The 18,949-nt window shown below is 41.4% G+C and overlaps 1 long non-coding RNA gene across 2 annotated transcripts in view; it reads right to left on the bottom strand.

The window, feature by feature from the left end:
* Positions 1-7,861: 7,861 nt before the first annotated feature.
* LOC123455374 overlaps positions 7,862-18,949 on the bottom strand; it is a 28,618-nt gene continuing 17,530 nt past the window's right edge. The window contains exons 2-3 of one of the 2 annotated variants that reach the window (XR_006633862.1): positions 17,126-17,298; positions 7,862-8,243 (exon numbers count right to left, since the gene is read on the bottom strand). This is a non-coding gene — a long non-coding RNA (uncharacterized LOC123455374). Of the gene's footprint in view, positions 8,244-12,182; positions 12,283-17,125; positions 17,299-18,949 lie in introns of those variants that run through there. The other variant, XR_006633863.1, reaches the window with a different exon arrangement.

Genomic DNA, 18,949 nt, shown 5'->3' with positions numbered 1-18,949 from the left:
TTTCAGTTCCCATATGAAACACACACTTCATGCCTTTGAGACGAAGGGCTGCCTTCTGGTAGACTGAATCAGTGACAGCTGTCTGAGGCCTGGGCTGGCTTTAGGGGCTCATCTTGAGAAACCGTCACTTAGGAGATAATGATGCTAATACAGTGAACTCCAGGAAGGACTTAGTGGTCGTAAGTTTACTACTAAAAATGAATAAAATTGTAAGGGTCTTTCTGCAGTGATGTCTAGATAAATCTCAGTTGATGGGAGAGGATAATTATAAGAAGACTGGAGATTGATGCCCATCTCGTTACCCTCATGGAATACTTCAAATACTGTGTTCATTACCATTTGGCGAGGTGAGGCACACTTGCAATGCTCCTTCAGGGAGCGAGACATGGAGATATTTGATAATGTGCTTATTACATAAATGAAGCCAGAGGTAGGGACGAATGGACACTTGGGGCATCTGAGGATCCTATCTCTGGTATCACCCATTTTAGCCATAGAGAGGTTGAATTGAGTCACCAGTGAAAATTCTGGGGGAGGGGACCCTAAAATAATTTCTTCTGACTACGCTACATCTTATCTTGCCACACTGTGGGTGACAGAGCCCGTCCTCATTATCTTGTGCCCAACCACAAGCCCTTGTGTAGGAGAAGTGAGAACAGTGGAGTCTGTGGTGCGATTTTGATTGGCATGTGGGAGGACGATGCTCCGCGCTCCGGGACCAGGGACCCGAGGGAGCGGGCCTGCGAGGATGGCTCCCGGCGCGCACGCGCCCTCTTCTCCGCCTGACAGCTGAGCGCACACCTCCCACGTCCTTGGCCACAAACACACATTTTTAATAAGACATCAGCTGAGCAGTGGCATAGTGAATGTGACTTCTAACTGCATTCTGCTCCTCAGAAACTCTATCTCTTCCCTGTTTCTTTTTCTTTTCTTTTCCCCTAAATGCCACCTTTGAGTTCATAAGGTTTTCTCCATAGGCTGTCTCCAAATTTTACACTGAAATTTATGATGAAGATATGACCATCTGTGGTACAGAGTAAGGCCACATTTCTCCTGGGGCACAGACCACTGACCACTGACCCCTCACATCGTTTCCCCGTTCAGGAGGATTTGCCGATGCAGAGATCTAATGCATGTGCCTCATGGAAAGGAGATTGGAAGTAAGTTTCAGCTCTGTGCAGGACAGGAGACTGAATGGCTGGACATCTTCTTGAGGGAGATGCTTTTAGCAGAGCTGCTGTCTCTGTATTATGTTGCCAACCGTCACAGAGGGTTTGAAGACCCGGCACCACAGTGCCCCCGAGGCCATAACTTAGAGCGGAATCTTCAGAAATGCCTGCACCCTCCTTGCCTTTCTCATCTAAACAGGCTTGTAACTGCACTTAAACATAGATGGTTTTCCCAGGGTATGCCATTGCTACTGTATGCTCCTTTGGGAGGTTGTAGAACTTGCTTTGCTGAAGAAACAAAACAAAACAAAAACAAAAACAGCCCTCTCCTCAGTCACTCAGGTGCTGATGTGGAACCCTACCTCCAATTGTCCAGTCTCCTAATAGCCCAATGTCTCACTCATCCGTTGGCTTCATTTAGGGCAACTTCAAGCCTAATGCTTCTTTATTAATTTAGAAATGCATGCTTTGATTTCCCTCTAGATGGCCATTTGGCCCTTAGTCTGCATATGCTAAGAAAACAGAAGTAAAAAAGGACAAAGCCCAGGATGAAACTGTCACGGAGTTGTCACACCCAAAGGAAAGTCACCATGTGCTTTTCTGCACTGTGTGTCTAAATGGCTACCTATGGGTTGCTCAATATAATTAGGGAGCCTGCTATGTTGTTAATGTTAGGAACAATGACAGATCTTTGGCACCAGTTTTCTAAAATTAAAAAAACATAAAATGAAAGCACAATATAAATAAAGGGATCCACTCTCAAAATGATATTGGTTTTTCATCTTTTAAAATATTTATTTAACATTTTTATTTCTTCTTTTGCAAATTCTATGTTCTAATTTGTTGCCCATTTTTTTAATGTTTACAATTATTATTACATATGAGTGTTTTAGTAGGTAGAGCATTCTTGTTGTGGGAGTGATTCCTGATAAAATATCTCATGTAGCTGGGCATGGTGGCACATGCCTTTAATTCCAGCACTTGAGAGGTAGAGGTAGGAGGATTGCTGTGAGTTTGAGGACACCCTGAGAATACCTAGTGAATTCTGGGTCAGTCTGAGCTGGAGCAAGACCCTACCTTGGAAAAACAAAAACAAAACAAAACAAAAAAACCCACATATATAATAATTATAACACTTAATAAAATATCAATAGATATAATAATAATCCCTGACTTGGAGATGGCTCAGTGGGTAAAAGGCACAAGTACGAAGACCTGAGTTCAGGTTCCCAGCACCCACTTAAAAATATCAGACATGGCCACGTATGGTGGTACATGCCTTTAATCCCTGCAGTTGGGAGGCAGAGGTAGGAAGATCCCTGTGAGTTCATTCAGAGCATGCTGAAAAATCAAATAAAATAATTAACCCTACCTCAAATCATATATTCAGGAATTTTGGTGCACACTTGTAATTCCACCACTGAGGAGATAGAGATTGATAAACCCCAAGGCTCACTGACCAGCTAGTCTAGCTCTAGGCTCAGTGAGCCAGGTCCTGTCTCCTTAACTTAATTTAGTGGAAGAGGAGGGAAGAAGATTAACATGATATCACAAGTGGAAAATTCCACACATAAAACTTTGTGTTCTGACAAAATTTTACATACAATATTGTGTAAAATTACCTTTAGGTTATGGGTATAAGTTACACATTAGACATAAATGATTTGTTATTCAAACTGAGTCCAATTCCCAAAATGCCTCATTAAATATAAAACCTCTTCCATAACAACATAATTTCCAAACCTCAAACACTTCTGGTTCAATCCATTTCAGATAAAGGATATTAAACCAGCATTATAACCAGAAAACTTGATATAGGATGAGAAACACTGCATTTTAGTCCTTCAGAAGGTTGGACTGTGAGAAGAAAAAAGTGAGAGTGAGCTACCAGGGCCCAAGTAGACTAGCGATAAGAATAAGCTACACACACTTCCTGTGGAAAATGTTGAATCTGGATAATTTATTTATTGTTAGTTCAGGAGGAGTAAAATCACATCTAACAGAAGGCAGGATTCCAAGACCATCCTATTAGGCAAACATCTGATTAAATTATTGTAAAAAAAAAAAATCATCCAATGTACTTACAGTTTCAGAGTGTATTTCCTTGTTAAGCATAAACCAGGAGAATTCTACATGTCTCTTACCCTTGTTCTTCTTGGGCATATACACTAAGGAGAGTGGCTGGTAGACTCATATTGTATCAGTTACCTTGCCCTAGGGTGAACAGCTTACTGGGGTAATTTATGGAAGGAAAGGACTTATTTTGGCCAACAGTTTTGAGGGGAAGTTTCATATGGTGGGGGAAGCATAGCATGAACAGACTGCAAGGTGTCACATCAGCTGGAAAGATGTATTAAGAGTTAGCAAGCTAGCTCTGGTGGGGAGGGGGTGGGTTATAAAAAACCTTAAGGGTCACCCCCCATGACAAACCTGCTCCAGCAAGGCTCCACCTTCCAGAAGCTATACCTGCTGGGGACCAAGTCTGAAACTTAATTTCAAACACACGAGTCTATGGGGGACATTTTGCATTCAAACTACCACATTCCAACACAGGACCCCATAGACTCATGGCCGTCTCATGATGCAAAATGCATCCTGTCCAATTTTTTTTTTTTTGAGGCCAGACAAGACAGACTGGATATTTTTATGAGAGACAGAGGGAGAGAGAGAGATAGAGAGTGAGAGAGAGAGAGAGAGAGAGAAAGAGAGAATTGGCGCATCAGGGCCTCCAGCCACTGAGATTGCACTCCAGACGCACCTTTGTGTGCATGTGTGACCTTGCGCTTTACTGCCACTTTACGTATTTGGTGTACGTGGGACCTGGAGAGTCAAACATGGGTCCCTAGGCTTTGTAGAAAAGCCCCTTAACTTCTTTTTTTTTGTTGTTTATTTTTATGTATTTATTTGAGAGCGACAGACAGAGAGAGAAAGAGGGAGAGAGAGAGAGGGGGAGAGAGAGAGAGAGAGAGAGAGAGATAGAAAGAGAGAGAGAGAGAGGAGAGCGGGCACACCAGGGCTTCCAGCCACTGCATCTAAAGTTCCAGATCCTTCCATGTTCCTTCTGCAAATCAGTTCCCGAGTTCCAAAACAATCACACTCTCAGGCTTATTGAAGCAATGCACCTACTTTTCCCGCTACCAATTTTCTGTAGTAGTTATGTTTTCATTGCTGGGGAACAGTACCCAACTAGAAGCAGCTTATGGAAAGAAAGAATTGAGTTACATCTTAGAGTTTTGAGAGGGAGTTTCATCATGGTGAGGAAAGCATAAGTAAGAAACTGGCTCAAATCATCAAAAAATAGCAGGAGGTAGTGGACCAAGTGAACTCTCAGCACTGGGAAGAAGGACTGGATTATAAAATCTCAAGGATCATTCCCAGTAACATAACTCCATCAAGGCTCCAATCCCAAAGGTTCCACGTCTGGGATTAAGCATGACATTTGATCAAAAATACATGAGACTATGGGGGGGGGAGGGCCACATTCAAACAACAATGCATACACACAGCTATAATCTCTCTTTTTCCTCCAAGAGCACATAACTCACATCCCATGAGTTAAGTAGGCATATGATGTAACTATGTGGTAACTGGGAAGCTATGAACACAGGTCTTGAAAATAGCATATCTCACAATGAAAAGACAGAATGCTGCAGGAAGTACAAAGAAAAAATGTATTTCAAAAAATGATATTGTATCAAAAAAAGTGTATTCCCAGTAAGTTTACAGTGCGAGAAGAAGCCTCAGAATCAAAGGAGGCACTGAAGAGATTGACACAACTCTTTTTGTCTTACAAATTTCATTTGCAAGGAGAGAGATTGAGAAAACCAAAGCCGAACCACTTTGTGCATATGGCTTTATGCCGGTACTGGGGACTCGAACCTGGGTCATTAGGCTTTGCAGGCAATCACCTTATCCTTTGAGCTATCTCTTCAGCCCTTGATACAACTCTTTATTTACTTCCTAATGATTATAGACTTTCCCAAGTGTTTCTAATATGCCTTAAAGGCCATCACACTTTTTCTTCTACTGCCCCAGTCGTTTCTTGTTAGCCTTCTCTGCTTCCTCCTTCTCACCTGTCTAATCTGAAAATAGTGGTATTCCATTGGGCCTAGTTTCTTTTATTTTTTATTTTTTTTTTATCTTTTAACTTATATTTTCTTGGTGGCTGCTTTTATTCCCAGAGCTCTATAAACCACATGTACCCTAATGGCTTTTTTTCTTTGTATCTCTTGGCCGGGGGCTGCATACTCACATATCAATTACCTTCTTATATATTTCCTTTTGGATGCAATTGGCCAGGAGCCATGTTAGTCAGACATATTGAAGACCAAACTCGCGATTGTCTATGACTATCCCATTAGATCTTCTTCCAACAGATGCCATCTCTGTCACTTGGGTCAACACTGACTCAGTCGCTGAGGTCAGGGAAGCAGAGGTACTCTTCACTGTCATTTCTTTTCTCACACTATGCCTCATCCACTAGCACATATAACTAGGCATATATGCATAATTAATACATATGCATAGCCTGGCGCCTTCTCATCACCACTCCGGACAACACCCTGGTCTAGGCTACTTTGCAGGAGTACCACCACCATCCTCTATCTGCTCTTGCTTCTCCTACAGTTTCCTCTCACAAACCATTCTTTACCCAGTGGTCAGAGACACCCTTTAAAGATATAAACCAGAAGATGTGTCTTCTTTACTTGAAAGTTTCAGATGATTTCCCACTGTGGTTACAATAAAATTCCAGCTTTCCTAATGGACCCTCTGTGATCTGGCCCCTTTTACTTCTTCAATCATGACTCATGACTGTATTGTTTTGTTTTTTAACTAACCACAAGTCACTTTGTCCTTCAACATTTCCTAGAGTCTCATTAAATTCTTGACTTTATAAGAATAAATTTGTCTTCTCATTCCTTAAGCCTGGAATCAGTGTCTACCATTTTAGGACAGCTGGCTTACAGCCTAACATGCTATGTGTACCAAAGGCAGAAGAATGCAATTTAGAGATAACCAAGTCCCACTTCACACTTCAGAGCTTTAGCAGTACCATATATAACACCTGTGCTGGGGAGAAGAGAGAAAGTACTTAAATAAAGTTTGTGATTGGACCTTTTATACAAAAAATATTTATTCATTCATATGTGTTTGCATGCATCTGGGCACATGTGCCATGTCGCTTATGTGGTGGTCAGAGGACAACTTGGATGTGCATATGCTCCGTCGGCTTTGAGAACGGATCTTCTACCACTGCAATGAGCCGCCAGGCCACAAAGGAACTTCAGGCAAGCCGGCCTGGCCTTACTGCCTATTGTCACAATTGTGTTGGGATCAGATGCATGTGTCCCTCTGCATTTGGTTTTATATGGATGCTGGCGATTAAACCTGGGCGGGAACGCTTCACAAACAAGCACTGTTAACTGCTGAGCCATCTTCCCAGCACATGGTCTATTTATCTAATAATTTCAGAAAAGCAAGTGTTCACTATAGTTTGATTGAAGACAAAAGTCAAGGAGAAATTAAGAAGAGAAACCTTTCATATTTATACCACCTCTAATTAATATTTCTCAACAGATATTTTCCTGCAGTTTAGGAAAAGCCACCAGTGGAACTTAGATCAGAGCCAACCACATTGTCAAGTTCCATAATGTTTTCAATAGTGGCTATTTCCTTTATATTTTCCATGCAACGTATTTGTGACAGATTTCAAGAATGTTGAATAGAATTATGCATGAGGCTGGAATTCTTATGTATGTTTTTGAAAACATAACAAAATAAAACAAAACATTGTGCTTCAACTGATGGAGTTAGGAATTTAAACATGAACAGTAACTCCAGTCCTATAAAAGGACCTATAATAAGAGCCCAAACCAATAGATCACCTAGAGTGCTACATATTAATTGTAAATATGAATTGTAAATATTAATATACAAGTGAAAACAGTTCATACTATTAAATTGATCACAAGTAATTCATAATAGATCATAACTACTAGTTCAGGTTAATTAGCAGGACCTAAGAAATAGAACATTTGAGAAAATGCAGTAAAAAAGTGCCATATTTCTTAAGGCTAATATTTTTGGACTCAAAAGGTGAACATAGAATCATTAATATCTGGCCTAATATATATAACTAGATACTCAAAGAAATTCAGTGAATTAAATAATCATTCGTTGTGAATCACGAAGTAGTAAATCCAAATGTTAATGTTATACTAGTAGTCTTTGTGAACTGAAAATAACAAGATTTCATTTTCATTTTATAAAAGTTGTTGGCAAGTATAGAAAAATAGTTTAAAATGCAACAGTGTTGTAGTCATAATAGTGTATCTGATATTATTTTAAAATCTTGGTCCACATAAAAATACAATGCTATTCATAGATAAACTAGCACATATTTATTTACTTTTTACTCAAAACTATGTGTCTTTTCTGTGTTCATAACACATTTAGAAAACATATAACATATATTAGGATTCAAAATTTCAAAATTTTCAAACAATAATTTATATGCACAGAATATGACAACAAAATCCCACAGTTATATGATTTTAAAAACACAGTTAGTTGCATTTTAAATTCTGAATCTCATTATATCTTTGCACCTTTATGTCTGTATATATTTACTACACAGAATGTAATATGTCCAAATAACTGTTTTCTCCTTTTTTTTTTTTCCCTAATAATTATATCTCCAATTTTTAGCTGGTCAACTAGAATGAAGACTTTTATGTCCCAATTTCTCTTGCATCTAGGTTTAGACAAACCATGATGTTTGAGCCACTGAGATGCAAGCTGAAGCTGTGTGCATGTCCTGTGAGGAGGAAACATACTTGGCAATTCCTTCGTCCCAGTGATTTGGCAATAGATGAGCACTACCTCTGCCCTGGACTCTGACGACTGGGACAAGGTGGCTGAGCAAGGCAGAACAAGGTAGACCCTGGGGAAGAGGGCTGCTTCTGCTTTTGTGACAGCCGTTCCTGGTTGGTGACAGAAGCATGAAGCCATACCAAGTTGTTGGGAGTATGACCAAGGAGTCCAGTTTCTAGCCTGTGTCTAAGAAAAATTACCCTGTGGAGAGAAAAAGTAAACTTTAACAAATTATTGGGGCATAATTTAAGAAGGGTCAAAAATCTAACAAATGGAGAAGAGGCTACCTCTCCTGGAACAAGGAAAAAGTGGATGGATGTAAAGACAAAATGACAAGTTCAGGATCAGGAAAATAAAGACTCAAGTGCCTCAGTTTTTACTTCAGAAACTTTAAGAGCAAGTCAATTCTTAAGAATGGTGGAGAGTGTGGCGGCTGTCACCCTTAGTCCCAGCACTCAGGAGACTAAGGTAGCAGAATTTTTATGAGTTTGAGGCCAGCCTGGACTGTAGACTGATTTCCACATCACCATGGGCTCTTGTGAAAACCTGCCTCAAATAAACAAACAAACAAAAAAGTTCTCAAGTATGAGGAGAGTAAAGCAGTATCCTTAAGAAATTAGGCAAAGAGGTTGGAGTGATCGCTCAGTGGTTAAGGCTTTTGCCTGTGAAGCCTAAGGGGACCCAAGTTCGATTCCCCAGAACCCACGTAAGCCAGATGCACAAGGTAGCTCATGCATCTGGAGTTTGTTTGCAGTGACTAGAGGCCCTGTTTTCCCCATTCTCTCTTTCCCTCTAAAATAAATAAACAAAGATTTTAGAGAAATTGGGAAAAGAAACAGCAGAGAGGAGAGGGTATTACTGAACATCCCTGTGTCTCACCAGAAACAAGTTCTAAAACTCCATCACTGGTGAGTGAGCAAAGAAAACAGCTTGTCTCCCTCAGCAGTACCTGGCAGCTCACAAGTTGTCCATTGGAATAAACGTTAGACGACAGGAGAATAGATGACCTGAAACGCTTACAGAGAAGATTGAAGGGTTGGTGGACATGTGTGTGTTGATGAGAGTGTGGCTGATTTAATTAACCACGAAGTCAAGACAACTTAGGAAGCTAGTTGAAATAAGGAGAGGTGGAAGCCTGCATAAATAGAAGCCAGGAGGAAGTCCGGGCTTGATCATGGTAAGCACGGGCTGAGCATGTATGAAGGTCACGTGGTAGAGATAATCTGGGGTTCCGTGCAGCAGCATCTGCAGACGTGGGAAGTCACAGGTGGGGAAGGTAGGTGAGGAGGCGGTTAAAACAAAAAGAGGGAGGAAATGATAAAAGGAGGTCAGAGGCCTATGAAGCTGAGATATAAAAAACTGTGTCCAAAAGAAAGCCTACATTGCCCATTTTTGAGAGGAAAGTGATCCAGGATCTAGTCTTGCTGCACAGGCCATGGCTATCAACAGGATCTCATAGCACGGACGCACAGAGCCACTGGGGTGAGTAAGCCAGTCAGTCAGCTGGAAGGTACTTGTGTCAGCATCTATATAAAATCTATAAAATACATCATCAGGTCCATCTTAAAGTAATTGTTACAAAGTGCATTTATTCCTGCTAGGTCAATGTCAGTGAGCTACGTTGACCCCTTACCATTGTCAGTTTCCCAAGAAGAACATTTTAGTAGCTAGGCCAGAACCATTGAAACCTGTGCTCTTTCTTTTCTTTTCTTTTTGTTCCAGTAGAGGGCACTCAAAGCTCAAATAAATGTGTCTAATCATTCTCACAATAATTGTTTTATATAATTACAAACATTTAAATGAAAGAGAAGAGACTAAAAAGACTTAATTACTAGTCATGCATGTGCATTTCACAGAACTAGACAAAATCTTGTAAACTGCTCAATGAGGATAGCTCTCTCCTCACTTCCTTCTCCCCTTTTCACGTGCTGAAGGCAGAGAGGAAATTCTCCTGTCTAAGGAACAAGGTGGACTTTCTAAGTGCCAAACCTGCTTTCGACACCTAATCCTGCAATTCCACTTTCACTCCCATCTGAACTTCTTTGAGAAAGACTTTAAATAAACTTCTAGTCATCTTTCAGGACACTGGACAACTCTTCAGTGAGACAAATATGAAAAGGCACGGATAAGGTAGAGCTGGGTTTAGGACCAGAAAAGCCTTCCTCTAGCAGAAATACCCATCCAGTGAATGAGACCCTCAAGAGCAAGGGGCAGCAGCAGTGGCCACCCCAGAAAGTTCTAAGGAGTTTTCCTACAAGACCTTGGGCTTTAGAATTGTCGGTGCCTGAGTGAAGGCAATCTCCCACGCACAGGATTAACTTTGCGTCTCCTCTACCATGGCTTCAGGCTGGACTTCTCCAGTCACTCCCCAGACACCTAACTCCCTCAGGTCCAGCATGCTTACTGGGGCAGAGGTCTGAGCAAGTACGCAAAATGGATCTTTTAAAAAGTACATTCCTAGTACCCTGGCATTTAGGGAAAAGTCTATAGAATTCAAGAGCCTCAGTATGTCCAACATCAATAATGAAAATTCAGCAACTCTCTATTATGAGTTAAATATAGAATAGATGTTTGTGGCTCCAAGTAATTGCTAAGCATGTCTAGCCTTTCCATATATTGCTGAAAGGCCAGCGACAGCTGTCGCATGCTTTATTCTTCCTCTCAGCTCTCTGACATTGGCAGGGTTTATAGTCGCAGGTGACGAATTACAAGTTTGAGTGTAGTTTCTGACTCTCTTGCTAAATGCTTTCCCTTACCTGGTTGGGCAAGCTAAATATTTCATTTTAAATGTCAGTAATAATCATAAGAAAATGAACAAAATCTAAGTGAATGTCAGTGGCCTCAAGTTAATAGGCAGTTCTCTATGAGACAGTATGGCAGAGTGGAAAATATTCAATGGTCTGGCCAGGAAGTCTGACTTCTATAATTTAGGAAAGCGACTCTTTCTCTGTGTTTCCGTAACTCTTTCCCCACCTCAACCAAATCATCTATGGCTTCTTTTTCTTTGGGGACAGGATAGTTTCCATATTGGTCAGGATGCATGCTGCCGCCAGCCATGAAAGACCTGGATAGAACTGGCTGAATAAGTGAGGGGTGGGGTATGATCTTACAAATTGGAAGTCTGGGCACTGGGAAATCCCAGGCACATCCAGCCAGTGGACCAGCAGCAGCTCAGTGATGTCAGCTGTCCTACAATGATTACAAGATGGCTGTTCTCAGTGTCATATCCTCATGTAGTAACACCCAGAGATATCAAATAGGTCCTCTTTCTCCTTGCTATTTTCTTAAGAATGTGAAAAAGGTTGCTATAAATTCCAGACTTCAGCTTTCTGGCAAGAATGGTGTAATATGTCCATACCTGGATGAATCACTGCTCTAGGAAATAAAATCAGTAGTTAGCATGGATCTGTCGATGTTTGCCCCCGAGGCACCAGAGAATGCAAGCCCATCTTGGAATACCAGTTGGCTATTGTCAAAATCAGGGTTCAGTAAGAAATCATGGTGGTGAGTGGCTGTTTAATAAGTGATTGGTGACATCTTTCACTTCCTCAACGAACTTTGCATGTAACCATGTACACAAACTTTTGCTCCCTCACATGCAATATGATAAGTATTTCTATCTAACAAGCAGAATTCCATTAGGTGACACTGCCCTCTTTACCCCATACTTCAAAGACCATCCTCTTTAGAATAAATTTGCTATTTGACCAAAGTACTTAGGAATACATTAATACAGGATCCACATGTTGAAGTTTCCCAGGCAGGTCTCCTAAGCTTACCTAATCAGCTAGTGGCCATCCAGGTTAGAGATTTTGTCACAAGCTGCGTCATCATAACTCCTACAATGTTGCTAAGTGGCAAAGGGGAGGTAAGGCGAGAAGGTCATGATCAAATTGTAAACTTCATGTGCTCAGCTTTTTGTATCCTATGCTTGGTTACTGTACTTCTGAAAAGAGCTGTAAGCCTCCTTTGAATAGGTTTCCTCAACTTTCCATTTCAAGCTGACACTGTTCATGTCTGTCCCAATGTTCTGTCATTCCTTCCCTTTATGATGGGGAGAAAATTTGCGTAGTTCCAAACCTCTCTTCTTCAGCTTCTGCTTTCCCAGGGTTGGTCAGACAGCCTCCTGCTAGAGAGGATGGAGGGCCAATGAGGCTTCTCTGTGCAGTGTAGCTGGGTTCTTCCTCTTCTCAGTCCAGCTCAGGAGTGGTACTATTTGGAGTTCCAGGAGATAGTCATACTGGAAGAGCAACCAAATTCACATAAGACAGAGAGAGCTGAGGCCCAGATATCCGAGGCACATCAGGTTGTCCTCAATTATGAGAGGGGGAGAAAAAAAGGTATCAGTTGGGACATGGGTCAAAAATTACATAGCCAGGATAGTGTGAACAAGGCAAAACACTCCTTGAGCAAGGGAAGGATGCAGAGGATGTTGATTGTCTAGCAGATATGTGGGTCAGTCAGCCGCTTCACCATGACAGACACGAGGGTCAGTCAGGCTCTTCATTGTTTGCAGGGTGATAACATTAGTCTTAAGATTGTTTACCACCAACAAGTTATTGGGTGTTTGAGAATGGCATTGATGAAACTGGAAATGTAATTTTTCTTAATTTTTGAATTTAAATTAAGATTGTGTTTTGGGGGGATGTCTCTGTGGATAAAGGGTTCACCACTCACTTCTGAGTAACTGAAGTCTATTCCCAGACCCAGAAGCCAGAAGCCATGTCAGCATGCCTATGGTAAGTTGGGAGGCACAGAAAGAATTACTTAGAAATAACTGCAACAAATAGCAATAGAAAGACTGAGCTAAAAATGCTGCCTTGAAGGAGATGGAAGGAGAGGACCAAGTCCCCAAAACTGTGTAACCTCCACTCACTGCCAGGCCACATGGCATTGGCCTTCATACTCAAACCACACACATATGAATATAGAGTGGTTGCTCTGGGACTGAAAGAGATTTGTTTTAAAGTAATCTAGGGTTCAGTCAGCTCCTATAAGTGGTATCTTTATAAAATAAGGGAATACTGGGGAGATTGCTCAGTGATTAATGTGCTTGCCATCAAAGCTTAATAACCTAGATTTGATTCCCCAATACCCACACAAAGCCAGATGCACAGATTGGTGTAGATATCTGGGCTTTGCTGCAGGTACAGGTCTTGGTGTGCTCATTCTCTCTCTCTCTCTCGCTTTCTCTCTCTCCCTCACTTACTCTTTTTCTCTCTCTGCTTGAAAATGAATAAAATATTTTAATAAGTGGGTTGAAATGAAATTTCTTGTGCTTGCCTCCTTATTCATAGAACTTCCCAAAGAAATAACCTGTAAGAGCTATGAATTTGGGTTCCCATAACAATAATGTCAACTGATCCATACCATGGAGCAATTAAGCTGTATTTTCTTATATTTGCCAAGAGTGGAAAATCAGAACTTTGACACTAGATATGTTTTTCAATTGAGGTAACTTTTGGTTCAAGTTATAGAAAACTTGACTGATTCAACAAGTAGCAGCTTACATTTTTCAGCTGATAGTAAGTTTAGAGCCACACAGTACAAGAACTGTCCTTTTATTTTTCTGCTCTGCCATTCTCTTTTTCTGTATTTTTTTAATTGATTTACTTATTTGACAGGGAGGAAGAGAGAGGAGAGAGAGAGAGAGAAAGAGAGAGAGAGAGAGAGAGAGAGAGAGAGAGAGAGAGAGAGAGAGAGAGAGAGAGTGAGAGAGGGAGAGAGAGAGGGAGAATGGGCGCATCACGGTTTCTTCAAACGAATGCCAGACACATGTGCCCCCTTGTGCATTTGGCTTACCTGGGTCCTTTGGCTTTGCAAGCAAGTGCCTTAAGCACTAAGCCATCTTTCTAACCCCATTTTCTCTATATTTTGTTTCTTTACTTGATAGAGAGAGAAAGAGGGTGAGAGAGAAAGAATGCTCTGTCATTCTTAACATGATGGTGCATTACCTCAGTGTCAAAGGATGGCTGCTTCAGCACTAACCACTGCATCTATATTCCAGACAAATGGAAAGGAAATTGCTGGTACCATTTCTTTTTTTTTTTAAGGAAAGGGCAAGTTTCAATAGCCAGAGCTCAGTGAACATTGTTTGCTACAAGGGAAACTGGGGAAATGTCTATGTGATCCCCCCACCCCCGCCTTTAGGGAGGACATAGCTGGGTGAATAGTGATTACCACACCTTACTAGACTACATGTCCAGCACAGGGGAGTGACTAAAACCTAAAAGCAAAAATCTTGATTGTTTAACTTGGGCACTTTTGTTTCACTTTCTTATTTAAATGAAACTGCATGGCATGCTATGCCAGCCCTTGCAAAGAATATAAACTCAGAACGTCAGAGCATTAGAGAGTTTTCAAATAGTCTCTAGACTGACAAATAGGAATGCCAAAAACAGAATTCAAAATGGAATATATTTACCTGTGTATCTTCTTAGTTGTCTTTTTGTTTTAAGGTTTAGGGAAACTTTATAGATTATGAGAAGGGAAGAGGAGAAAGTGAAGAGAGCGCTGTCCTGCCCCTGAGAAGGCAAGAGGGTGTAAAGCTCCAGTATATTCTTATTTTTTTAATTTAACCATCTTTCCATAAAATTACATCATATGAGTGCTTACAAAGTGACCCAAATTAAACTTGGAGCACAAGAAGCATAAGGAACAGGAAGTCAGCAGGGGGAAGGAATCTTGTGGAAACGCGCTCCTGGTGGTGACCAGAGACTGGGATGGAGGAGAGATTTGGAATCTGTCTCTTCATTGGTCAAAGAGAGAGTCCTGCAGTTGGCATAAGTAGTTCGCAGGGCCCAGGGAGTGAAGTCAGAATAAATTTGGGGACACAAAGTAGAAGCCTCATTTCTTCCCCTCTGGGTTCTTCTGTCATTGGCACTGACCATCTCAAATATGAGCAGACAATGTGGCACCACCAGGCATTGGGAAACTGAGCACACAGACAACGCTTAGTGATCTCGGAAACAGGAGTTTCTCAAGATAAAGAAAAGAAAGTATTAAGAAAAAAAGATCCTTAGGAATATTTTAGAACAAATGAAACTCAAAGACTGAGAGGGAATAGAAAATGATACAGATGTGTTTACAAACTGAAATGTAAGTCCAAGCAAAAGTAGAAGACACAGAAGATGGAGTTGATGAAGCGCAAGAACACAAAGCAAAGACAGAAAACAAACAAACAAGCAAAAAGAAACATGAGGAGCATAAATCCCAGAGCTCCAATATCTAGTAAATTGGCCTTTGTGGCCTGTGGTAGGGTGGCCTCATTAGCCTAATTAGGCAGCGGTTATTTGTACATATTATTAAAATTGGTAGCTAACATTTGCTGAGGCTTTTGTTGGGGTAGAACACGGACTAACACTCCAAGCCACAGTGTTTTGTTTGTTTGTCTTTCCTCCTTTTCCATGGAGCAGAGAACCTAGACCAGAAGGTAAATGGGCATAGCATGGTTCTTGATTATATGTCATAGTGGAGCAGAGAAAATCGTTAAGGAGTCACTGCTGGGTGGCAACAACTATGGCTGACATTAAAACAGTAGGAGGTGGTGTAGGGGGAAAGATTAATTCAATGCCTAATGGGCATCTGAAGGGCTTCTCACTAGAAGGGTGTAAACGAGAGAGAATATGTGGTGCTAGGGGAAGACTGAGAAATCACCACCATTTCCTGTTAAACCAGAGAGTTGAGACAACCACTCAAAAGTAATCTGAATTTTGATGGAGAAATTCAGAAAAGCTGAGAGAGGTGAGTGAGCAAAGATGTTGGGTTCAGAAAGTATCAAGACAGCCGTGGGGTATGGGTGGTTTTCAGAGTGTGTCGCCAACGAAGTCAAGAGATTCATGGAGATTTTCTATGTAGAAGACTCTTGAAAAATTTGTCAGGACTGTTTAAATGGCTTTCTGGAGACAAAACAGACTATACCTGAAACTTAATAAGAAATTACCTCAAGTTCTTTATCTGCCTCATGTAAAATGGAATAATGACTTCTATCTAAGTGACTATTGCATGAGTGAAAGAAATGATAGCCAAAGACTATTTGTCAATGTGCTCAGCATGCAGCAAATGCTGGGGGGAAAAAAATGAAGGCTCTTCCAGTGCATTACAGGGACCCGTACACAGATTTGAGGCCTGGGCAGACTTGTAGTTTAGGCTCTGCCACTGTTTCATTGTGCGCACTTGGCTCAGTGAGTTCACATGTCTTTTCTTCCCTCTATAACATGGGGACTAGGGAAGCATCTTCCTTCTAAAGTAATTTATAGATAATGTACATTGTTGTTTTTCCATTATGACTGATAAGCTAATTATTGAATATTTGTATTCTGTCATCTCACCTAACAGTTTGTAAATTGATATCATTAGGGTTTGTTTTGACTAGGCAATGGTGAATACAATTTGTACTTTGAATATTTACGCATGTGTGTGCACACACTTGCAAATACAGGTGCATGCATGTGTATTCCTGTGGAGGTTGTAGAATAATCTCAGGTGTTATTCTTAGGAAAGCCATCCACCTTTTGTGAGACATGGTCTCTTATTGGTCTGGAGTTCACCACTTAGGTTAGATTGGCTGACTAGCGAGCCCCAGGGATCTTCCTGTCTCTGCCTCCTCAGTTATAGGGTTACCAGCACAAGCCACCACACCAGGCATTTATTTTCATATGCAATAATTTATTTGAATCTTAATAGCTCAAATTTCAAAGTTTTCTATATATGGGTCTTCTTTATATCTGATTAGGTTTACCAATAGCTAGTATTTTGATGTTCTTTTTATTGTTACTATTATTATTATTAACAACATATTTTGTATGGATACATCATGTGCTGGTACCCTCTTTTTTGATGGGGATAACACACAGAACAGGCACTTTAATATGGTCACTAGTGGTTGGACTTAGATCTTTATGCCTGTACTTTCCCCACGGAGCTATCTTCCCTAGTTCTCCAGCTCCTTCCCCTCTCTCTCTACTCTCTTTCTCTTTCTGTGTTTCTCTACATTTCAAGGTAAGGTCTTACTCTAGACAAGGTTGACCTGCAATTCACTACATAGTCTCAGAGTGGCCTCCAACTCATGGTGACCCACCTACCTCTGCCTCCCGAGTGCTGGGATTAAAGGTGTGCACCATCATGTCTGGCTCCAGCTTTTCTTAACAGCAGTTTGCTTCTGTCTTCCCACCATATGAGTGGTAGAAGGTCAAGGCTGGCCTCAGGTGCTTCTTCCAGGCACATTCTTTCTAAACTGGGAAAAGGCGGTGTACATCTGGAATAGGGAAGAGAGAGGATAATCACTCAGAGAAGACCAAGGCAAGAGAAGTACAGGAGCGGGAGACTGGCACTTGCCACCCATGAGAAGAAGAGACTGACAGGAGGCTGGGCAGTGCCCAGAGAAAGCAGCCAGGTCTTAGTCCTTGTGGGCCTGTGACACTGACAATCGGAGTTGCAGCATTGGCCACTGAGGCCATTGGGGACCATGGAATACAGAAGCTTTCCTTTGGTCAAGAAGAAGGAAACTCTGGCCTGAGGAAAAGACAAAGGTTCTAACAAAAGTTTTCACTTCTCACTTACGTTGATTTGAGGCCTATGGAAACGAAATGTATCTTTCATGTTCATTGTATTATACCCAATGAGAAGCAGCTTGTGCAAGGAAAGGGTTTAGACTAGCTCACAGCTTTGAGGGAAAGTTTCGGCATGGCAGGGAAAGTATGACAGGCCCAAGCAGGAATCTTGGATCACATCTCCAAAGTAGGAGGAAAGAAATAGTCTGAGTGAACTAAGCTATAAACATACAGTGGGACTTGACTAATAAAATTCAAGGTCCCAGGTGACAAACCTCCCAAAGGTTCCACAATTTCCCCACTCAAAACACAGAGCCACTTCATTCAAATAACCACCTTCTGCCTCTGGCCTCCATAGACTCATGACCATCTCATGATGCAAAATTTAATCAGTCCAACTTTAAAAGTCCTCATGGTGTTTACCAATGCCAACACTGTTCAAAAGTCCAAAGTCTCATTGGAGACTCAAGACAGTTTCTTTAACTATGATCCTGTAAAATGCAAATACAAGAAAACTGGGAGAGAGTCAGTACCCAGACAGCTTGTCTAGTGCCAGAAGGTGCTACATAAGCAACTGGGGGAAAATGACCAATATTTCTCCAAGCAGCACATGGTCTAACCTACTCAGCAGCAAACAACCTGACATGATGCTCATACAAGTGCAATAGTGGTACATAGCCATGGTGGGAAACCAGTTGCTCTCGATTTGGCTAACTGCTCTGCTCAGTGGAACGGAACCCATAGCTGGAGCTGGGAAACATGTCAGAACCATATCCAGCAAGGAGCCAGCTTTCCACTAAATTCTTTAAAAATAAATGGTTATTACATTTACTTGGTGCTAAGTTTACTCTCCGTTGGAGAATCTGCTTCTTTTTTTCAGATAGATGCAGATCCTAAGAAGAGTACCACCCCATCATACCTCAAAAGGGCCCCAGCTGAAACTAAGAGTACTTGAGGAAACATGCAAGAATGCTGTTTTCTTGGTGAACCGGAAGCCAGCACAATGGTGATAGAGATAGACACAGAGAACAATCAACCCCTACCAAACCAGATATCCAGAGACACAGAGGCTCCCAAGAACTCAACACATAAGCAGACCTAATATGAACACAACATGGCCCATGGAAATTTGTGGAAGAGGGGGAGGAAAGAGTCAGAGGCCCACGTTGGGTCATGACATACAAAGGCATTTCCTCCTATCCAAAACTAAAGGCTAACCCCATAATGCACAACCCATATACCCCAACAAGGTGGGTCCCTGTGGAGGGGGGAGGACAGGGAGGAGGCTAACAATGATACCAACTTGACTGTATTCACTGACTGCAAAAATAAAAAAAAAAATACAAGTCAAATACT

This window comes from Jaculus jaculus, chromosome 16, assembly GCF_020740685.1.
Source record: "Jaculus jaculus isolate mJacJac1 chromosome 16, mJacJac1.mat.Y.cur, whole genome shotgun sequence".
In the NCBI taxonomy this organism is placed as follows: Eukaryota; Metazoa; Chordata; class Mammalia; order Rodentia; family Dipodidae; genus Jaculus; species Jaculus jaculus.
The sequence above is the reverse complement of the archived record's forward strand: the minus strand, read 5'-3'. Positions and strand labels throughout refer to the sequence as shown.